Source organism: Lasioglossum baleicum, unplaced genomic scaffold (assembly GCF_051020765.1).
Source record: "Lasioglossum baleicum unplaced genomic scaffold, iyLasBale1 scaffold1458, whole genome shotgun sequence".
In the NCBI taxonomy this organism is placed as follows: domain Eukaryota; kingdom Metazoa; phylum Arthropoda; class Insecta; order Hymenoptera; family Halictidae; genus Lasioglossum; species Lasioglossum baleicum.
The window spans coordinates 17,501-25,000 of record NW_027470517.1 but is presented as its reverse complement, the minus strand read 5'-3'; positions in this window follow the sequence as shown (position 1 = coordinate 25,000).

The following is a 7,500-nucleotide window of genomic DNA, read 5'->3' as shown; positions in this document are numbered from 1 at the left end:
TTCATGTTTAATATTTCCCTTTTGGGTTTCTCTCGAGAACAAATTCTTATATTTCCTTGCGTTCTCAGGTTGAGCTAACATCTGGTAGCACGAGTATCCCACGTAGCACGTAACCACGGGCGCTGGACAATCGACACAAGTGCCGAGGAAGCGCGGACAGGACGCATGCTGGGCTCTGGGTGTAACAATGCCCCTCCGAAAGCCAACCTCATTTTATTTACTTTTCGTTTCTCTGCAAACAAGAAGTTTGACTTCTTTCTAGTTTTAGTTTCTCTCAAACATCTTTCCATAACTATCTCAAACTTTTAGCTCGGATAGAAGAGTTGATGCTCAGTTAGTACGAGTATACACATCAGTGCATACAAGTCACCAACCTCCTCGATGGGAGGCTCGCCACATAAGGGCCATTCGGTCTTAGACACCGACCCGTGGCAATGCTGTGTAGAGAAAAGTTCGAAACGAAGTACGGAACGAAACAGTCGAGACCGAAGTCTCGAGGCGCCGTGAACTGCTTCTCGACCGAGATCGTAGAATAGCCCCAAGCGCGCGCTGAACCGCCCGACTCGCCGAACCGTCGAGTCTCTTAAGGATACCGAACGGCCGGCAAGGACGCCGGCGCCGCGCGGTGAATAGCACGCGCGCTTATGGGTGCAAACCGCCGCGGCAACAGCCCGTCCGGCGGGGCTGTTGGGACTTAGAAAAATTTTTGCATGAAAAATTTTTTTGTACAACACAATAAATATTTATATTTCCAGGATATTTAACACAAAATATTCAACTTTTCATATACTATCTCGGTACTTTGAACATTTTTCAAGTCCAACCGCCAAGAGTAAACTTATCTTTCTATCGTATCTAGACCATTATAAATATTAGATCATTGTATAATAAAGCATTCTAACAATAAATATCAAGTATCAAAGCTCTAGGATGAATATTTATCGAATAAACTCAGAATAATGTTCCGGGCGCATTGCGTGCAACTCCGACCGAAGTGAAATTTTTCTAAGTCCAACCGCCAAGAGTAAACTTTTTTCCTAGCGTTCCCAGACCATTATAAATATTAGATCATTGTATAATAACGCATTCTAACAATAAATATCAAGTATCAAAGCTCTAGGATGAATATTTATCGAATAAACTCAGAATAATGTTCCGGGCGCATTGCGAGCAACTCCGACCGAAGCGAAATTTTTCTAAGTCCAACCGCCAAGAGTAAACTTTTTTCCTAGCGTTCCCAGACCATTATAAATATTAGATCATTGTATAATAACGCATTCTAACAATAAATATCAAGTATCAAAGCTCTAGGATGAATATTTATCGAATAAACTCAGAATAATGTTCCGGGCGCATTGCGAGCAACTCCGACCGAGCGAAATTTTTCTAAGTCCAACCGCCAAGAGTAAACTTTTTTCCTAGCGTTCCCAGACCATTATAAATATTAGATCATTGTATAATAACGCATTCTAACAATAAATATCAAGTATCAAAGCTTTAGGATGAATATTTATCGAATAAACTCAGAATAATGTTCCGGGCGCATTGCGAGCAACTCCGACCGAGCGAAATTTTTCTAAGTCCAACCGCCAAGAGTAAACTTTTTTCCTAGCGTTCCCAGACCATTATAAATATTAGATCATTGTATAATAACGCATTCTAACAATAAATATCAAGTATCAAAGCTTTAGGATGAATATTTATCGAATAAACTCAGAATAATGTTCCGGGCGCATTGCGAGCAACTCCGACCGAGCGAAATTTTTCTAAGTCCAACCGCCAAGAGTAAACTTTTTTCCTAGCGTTCCCAGACCATTATAAATATTAGATCATTGTATAATAACGCATTCTAACAATAAATATCAAGTATCAAAGCTTTAGGATGAATATTTATCGAATAAACTCAGAATAATGTTCCGGGCGCATTGCGAGCAACTCCGACCGAGCGAAATTTTTCTAAGTCCAACCGCCAAGAGTAAACTTTTTTCCTAGCGTTCCCAGACCATTATAAATATTAGATCATTGTATAATAACGCATTCTAATAATAAATATCAAGTATCAAAGCTTTAGGATGAATATTTATCGAATAAACTCAGAATAATGTTCCGGGCGCATTGCGAGCAACTCCGACCGAGCGAAATTTTTCTAAGTCCAACCGCCAAGAGTAAACTTTTTTCCTAGCGTTCCCAGACCATTATAAATATTAGATCATTGTATAATAACGCATTCTAACAATAAATATCAAGTATCAAAGCTTTAGGATGAATATTTATCGAATAAACTCAGAATAATGTTCCGGGCGCATTGCGAGCAACTCCGACCGAGCGAAATTTTTCTAAGTCCAACCGCCAAGAGTAAACTTTTTTCCTAGCGTTCCCAGACCATTATAAATATTAGATCATTGTATAATAACGCATTCTAACAATAAATATCAAGTATCAAAGCTTTAGGATGAATATTTATCGAATAAACTCAGAATAATGTTCCGGGCGCATTGCGAGCAACTCCGACCGAGCGAAATTTTTCTAAGTCCAACCGCCAAGAGTAAACTTTTTTCCTAGCGTTCCCAGACCATTATAAATATTAGATCATTGTATAATAACGCATTCTAACAATAAATATCAAGTATCAAAGCTTTAGGATGAATATTTATCGAATAAACTCAGAATAATGTTCCGGGCGCATTGCGAGCAACTCCGACCGAGCGAAATTTTTCTAAGTCCAACCGCCAAGAGTAAACTTTCTTCCTAGCGTTCCCAGACCGTTATAAATATTAGATCATCGTGTGGTAAAGCATTTCGAAGACAAATATCAAGTATGAAAGCGCTCGGATGAGTATTTATCGAATAAACTGAGAATAATGTTCGGAGCGCATCGCTTGCTCGGCCGCTCGAACGAATCGTTCGCGCGCCGAGGCGCGTCGGATCGCCGTGCGAAGGAGCTCGAGCGAAATTTTTCTAAGTCCAACCGCCAAGAGTAAACTTTTCTCCCCGAGCTCTCGCACGAGTTTAATCGTTATATCCACGCACGATACCGCTTGTCATCAATATTTCTCGAGTTTCAAAGCTCTCGGACGCGTATTGCTCCAGTTTTTGTGAAATATTGCTCCGACCGCCAAGAGTAAACTTATCTTTCCGGCTTACTCGGACAATTATAAATATTAGATCATCGTGTGGTAAAGCATTTCGAAGACAAATATCAAGTATGAAAGCGCTCGGCTGAGTATTTATCGAATAAACTGAGAATAATGTTCGGAGCGCATCGCTTGCTCGGCCGCTCGAACGAATCGTTCGCGCGCCGAGGCGCGTCGGATCGCCGTGCGAAGGAGCTCGAGCGAAATTTTTCTAAGTCCAACCGCCAAGAGTAAACTTTTCTCTCCGAGCTCCCGCACGACTTTAATCGTTATATCCACGCACGATACCGCTTGTCATCAATATTTCTCGAGTTTCAAAGCTCTCGGACGCGTATTGCTCGAGTTTTTGAGAAATATTGCTCCGACCGCCAAGAGTAAACTTATCTTTCCGGCTTACTCGGACAATTATAAATATTAGATCATCGTGTGGTAAAGCATTTCGAAGACAAATATCAAGTATGAAAGCGCTCGGATGAGTATTTATCGAATAAACTGAGAATAATGTTCGGAGCGCATCGCTTGCTCGGCCGCTCGAACGAATCGTTCGCGCGCCGAGGCGCGTCGGATCGCCCTGCGAAGGAGCTCGAGCGAAATTTTTCTAAGTCCAACCGCCAAGAGTAAACTTTTCTCTCCGAGCTCCCGCACGACTTTAATCGTTATATCCACGCACGATACCGCTTGTCATCAATATTTCTCGAGTTTCAAAGCTCTCGGACGCGTATTGCTCGAGTTTTTGAGAAATATTGCTCCGACCGCCAAGAGTAAACTTATCTTTCCGGCTTACTCGGACAATTATAAATATTAGATCATCGTGTGGTAAAGCATTTGGAAGACAAATATCAAGTATGAAAGCGCTCGGATGAGTATTTATCGAATAAACTGAGAATAATGTTCGGAGCGCATCGCTTGCTCGGCCGCTCGAACGAATCGTTCGCGCGCCGAGGCGCGTCGTATCGCCGTGCGAAGGAGCTCGAGCGAAATTTTTCTAAGTCCAACCGCCAAGAGTAAACTTTTCTCCCCGAGCTCCCGCAAGACTTTAATCGTTATATCCACGCACGATACCGCTTGTCATCAATATTTCTCGAGATTCAAAGCTCTCGGACGCGTATTGCTCGAGTTTTTGAGAAATATTGCTCCGACCGCCAAGAGTAAACTTATCTTTCCGGTTGACTCGGACAATTATAAATATTAGATCATCGTGTGGTAAAGCATTTCGAAGACAAATATCAAGTACGAAAGCGCTCGGATGAGTATTTATCGAATAAACTGAGAATAATGTTCGGAGCGCATCGCTTGCTCGGCCGCTCGAACGAATCGTTCGCGCGCCGAGGCGCGTCGGATCGCCCTGCGAAGGAGCTCGAGCGAAATTTTTCTAAGTCCAACCGCCAAGAGTAAACTTTTCTCCCCGAGCTCTCGCACGAGTTTAATCGTTATATCCACGCACGATACCGCTTGTCATCAATATTTCTCGAGTTTCAAAGCTCTCGGACGCGTATTGCTTCAGTTTTTGAGAAATATTGCTCCGACCGCCAAGAGTAAACTTATCTTTCCGGCTTACTCGGACAATTATAAATATTAGATCATCGTGTGGTAAAGCATAATGAAAACAAATATCAAGTATGAAAGCGCTCGGATGAGTATTTATCGAATAAACTGAGAATAATGTTCGGAGCGCATCGCTTGCTCGGCCGCTCGAACGAATCGTTCGCGCGCCGAGGCGCGTCGGATCGCCCTGCGAAGGAGCTCGAGCGAAATTTTTCTAAGTCCAACCGCCAAGAGTAAACTTTTCTCTCCGAGCTCCCGCACGACTTTAATCGTTATATCCACGCACGATACCGCTTGTCATCAATATTTCTCGAGTTTCAAAGCTCTCGGACGCGTATTGCTCGAGTTTTTGAGAAATATTGCTCCGACCGCCAAGAGTAAACTTATCTTTCCGGCTTACTCGGACAATTATAAATATTAGATCATCGTGTGGTAAAGCATTTGGAAGACAAATATCAAGTATGAAAGCGCTCGGATGAGTATTTATCGAATAAACTGAGAATAATGTTCGGAGCGCATCGCTTGCTCGGCCGCTCGAACGAATCGTTCGCGCGCCGAGGCGCGTCGGATCGCCGTGCGAAGGAGCTCGAGCGAAATTTTTCTAAGTCCAACCGCCAAGAGTAAACTTTTCTCCCCGAGCTCCCGCACGACTTTAATCGTTATATCCACGCACGATACCGCTTGTCATCAATATTTCTCGAGTTTCAATGCTCTCGGACGCGTATTGCTCCAGTTTTTGTGAAATATTGCTCCGACCGCCAAGAGTAAACTTATCTTTCCGGCTTACTCGGACAATTATAAATATTAGATCATCGTGTGGTAAAGCATTTTGAAGACAAATATCAAGTATGAAAGCGCTCGGATGAGTATTTATCGAATAAACTGAGAATAATGTTCGGAGCGCATCGCTTGCTCGGCCGCTCGAACGAATCGTTCGCGCGCCGAGGCGCGTCGGATCGCCGTGCGAAGGAGCTCGAGCGAAATTTTTCTAAGTCCAACCGCCAAGAGTAAACTTTTCTCCCCGAGCTCCCGCACGACTTTAATCGTTATATCCACGCACGATACCGCTTGTCATCAATATTTCTCGAGTTTCAAAGCTCTCGGACGCGTATTGCTCCAGTTTTTGTGAAATATTGCTCCGACCGCCAAGAGTAAACTTATCTTTCCGGCTTACTCGGACAATTATAAATATTAGATCATCGTGTGGTAAAGCATTTCGAAGACAAATATCAAGTATGAAAGCGCTCGGCTGAGTATTTATCGAATAAACTGAGAATAATGTTCGGAGCGCATCGCTTGCTCGGCCGCTCGAACGAATCGTTCGCGCGCCGAGGCGCGTCGGATCGCCGTGCGAAGGAGCTCGAGCGAAATTTTTCTAAGTCCAACCGCCAAGAGTAAACTTTTCTCTCCGAGCTCCCGCACGACTTTAATCGTTATATCCACGCACGATACCGCTTGTCATCAATATTTCTCGAGTTTCAAAGCTCTCGAACGCGTATTGCTCCAGTTTTTGTGAAATATTGCTCCGACCGCCAAGAGTAAACTTATCTTTCCGGCTTACTCGGACAATTATAAATATTAGATCATCGTGTGGTAAAGCATTTTGAAGACAAATATCAAGTATGAAAGCGCTCGGATGAGTATTTATCGAGTTATTGAGAAATAATGTTCCGAGTTATATTTCGACGTGTACTAATCGTGTTCTATCGGTCGTGCGGGTAAACGGCGGGAGTCAGTTTTGGTCTGTACTGTTAGGTAGATCGTCCCCGGATATGTTTGCGATGCGCGTGTTTGGATTAACGAGATTCCCTCTGTCCCTTTTTTTTTTTTCGTTCGAACCATGTCTGTGGATTTGTGCGGATATTGGGATGCCGGTGTTGGGCATTGTCAATAAAACAACATGTAATTGGTTGAAATAATACAATATGTTGATATTGTATTATATTATTCGTATCTTATTAATAAAATAAAAAATTTATATTTTAATTTTTTACTTTTAAATCACATGTATTATTTTCAGGTGGCATTCGTATGGGATAATTGGTTATTTCAGCTACATTGTTCTAATAATATAAGGAATATGCTGCTAGAACTCCGGCAATACGCTGCTAGAAGATGAAGCAGTACGGCGCTACAACATGAAGCTATACGCCGCTGGAACTCTGGAAATGGGCCGCTGTAACTGAAAGCAGTACGCTGCTGTAAATAAGGCAATACGCCGCTGTAAATAGAGGCAATACGCCGCTGTGAATAAGGCAATACGCCGCTGTAAGTAGAAGCAACACGCCGCTGTGAATAAGGCAATACGCCGCTGTAAGCAGAAGCAACACGCCGCTGTGAATAGAAGCAATACGCCGCTGTAAATAGAGGCAATACGCCGCTGTGAATAAGGCAATACGCCGCTGTAAGTAGAAGCAACACGCCGCTGTGAATAAGGCAATACGCCGCTGTAAATAGAGGCAATACGCCGCTGTGAATAAGGCAATACGCCGCTGTAAGCAGAAGCAACACGCCGCTGTGAATAAGGCAATACGCCGCTGTAAATAGAGGCAATACGCCGCTGTGAATAAGGCAATACGCCGCTGTAAATAGAGGCAATACGCCGCTGTGAATAAGGCAATACGCCGCTGTGAATAGAAGCAATACGCCGCTGTGAATAAGGCAATACGCCGCTGCAGACGAAAGCAATACGCCGCCGGAACTGAAAGCAATACGCCGCTGCAGACGAAAGCAATACGCCGCCGGAACTGAAAGCAATACGCCGCTGCAGACGAAAGCAATACGCCGCTGGGATCGAAAGCAATACGCCGCTACAGACGAA